Source organism: Enhydra lutris, unplaced genomic scaffold, assembly GCF_002288905.1.
Source record: "Enhydra lutris kenyoni isolate GAN:26980312 unplaced genomic scaffold, ASM228890v2 scaffoldscaffold16, whole genome shotgun sequence".
Taxonomy (NCBI): Eukaryota; Metazoa; Chordata; class Mammalia; order Carnivora; family Mustelidae; genus Enhydra; species Enhydra lutris.
In genome coordinates this window covers 24,692,318-24,694,285 of record NW_019154100.1, presented here as the reverse complement: position 1 = coordinate 24,694,285, position 1,968 = coordinate 24,692,318, and positions in this window count along the sequence as shown.

The window sequence follows — 1,968 nt, the reverse complement described above, 5'->3', positions numbered from 1 at the left end:
CACAGGCTTCCAGTAATGGAATGACTTAAGTCATGGGGATGAAAGGTACAGCATAGGAAATATAGTCAATGGTATTGTAATAGCCTTACATGGTGACAGATCGTAGCTACACTTTCAATGAGCATACCATAACATATAGACTTGTTGAATCACTATCTTGTATATCTGACACTAATGTAACACTGAGTATCAACTATACTCCAATAAAAATAAAAAATGAAAAAGCTGAAACATAATAAAAAAATAAAAACACAATAAATCCTTAGAAGAATAAATTTTTTAAAAATCCTACATTTTAACACAACATTTGGAAATTTCAAACAACATTAATCCTTAAAAAACACCCATAGGGAAAAAAATCGATTACCTACAGAAGCAAACCAATTTCAGTGATCACGGAATTCTAAAGATCAACAATGGAGGTTGAGTCAATGCAATACCAGCTTCAGAGTGTTGCAAAGAAAGCAGATAAAGAATAGAAGGTGTAGAATACTATAACCAGCTAAAGTGCCATGCAAGACTAGAGGTGAAATAAAGACATTTTCAGAAAGAGACTGAAAAGAATTTATCCTTTCAAGACCCTATCAACTGAACCCAGAAAGAAAAAAATACATCAAAAGTCGCAGAAGTGAACAAATATGGGTAAATATAAATAACCATTGACCATATAAAGAAATGGAAATATTAATGCTTAGCTTGGGAATACAAACCAACAAAATGGTTAGAGAAGGTTATTGGAGTTAAACTCATTTTTTTTTTACAATGTTTCCCAATTTTTTTAAATTTTTCCCCCTACGTTTAACTATTTAAAAAGTTTTTTTATTAATAAATGGGCTCCTCTGTAGTTCACATGCAATCATAAGTGAACTTTAAATTCATTTTATACAAACCGCAAAAAATATTGGGAGTGAAGGATGGTAGGAAAAATTGCTCACATTGCTAATTAACATGCATATATGAAAGGAGGAAAATGTTTTGTTAGTAGTTAAACTCATTCTAATGTCCTTACTTCATTCAGAAGAAGAGTAAAAAATATAATATGCAAACTAGCGGAGGAAAAAAAGAGGAGAAAGGAAACTAGATTTATTCCATAGAAGGCAAGAAACAGAAAAGAAGTAAAGAAAAAGCACTGCAAACAGAACAAAAGAAGATGGCAGAAGTTAATCTAAATATATCTATTATCATGGTAAATGCAAATAGTCTAAACTTGCTAGTTAAAAGAGCTTACTGCTTACTTAAAAAAAAAAAAAAGACTATGTTTTGTCACAAGAAATACAGTTAGTGGCTTGGACAACTTCATGGCTCAGAAAGTTTGAAGATAACTGGGTGAAAGAAGATAGGCAAATGCTGGGACGCCTGGGTGGCTCAGTTGGTTAAGGGGCTGCCTTCAGCTCAGATCATGATCCCAGCGATCCTGGGATGGAGTGCCACATCAGGCTCCTTGCTCAGCAGGGAGCCTGCTTCTCCCTCTGCCTCTGTCTGCCTGTGCTCACTCTTTCTGACAAATAAATAAATAAAATCTTAAAAAAAAAAAAAAAAAAGAAGATAGATGAATACCAATTTTTAAAAAGCTAGTGTAGCTATGTTAGTATTAGACACACTGGACTTTTAGGAAAGAAAGCATTTGGGGAATAAAGATGTGTCACTGCATAATGCTAAAAGAATCAAGTCTTTTCTGACACCAAAGTCTATCTTAGCAGCTCTCCATGCTGCCTGGCCCTCATGACCACTGTGAACATATGTAATGAAACAGTCGATACAATTCACTAACAGAAAGATGATTTTAAATCCCCACAGGAAGTCAAACTGGCCTGAGATGGAGTTCCAGCCACCGCTTGCCAGCTTTTTTGCTTTATTTCATTTCTCCTTTCTGTGCCTCAGTGTCCTCATCTGTAAAATGTGGCCAGCCATACCTGCCTCTCGTGGTTTGTATGAGGATTAGAAAAATTAAAGGAAATAGAGGGCCAG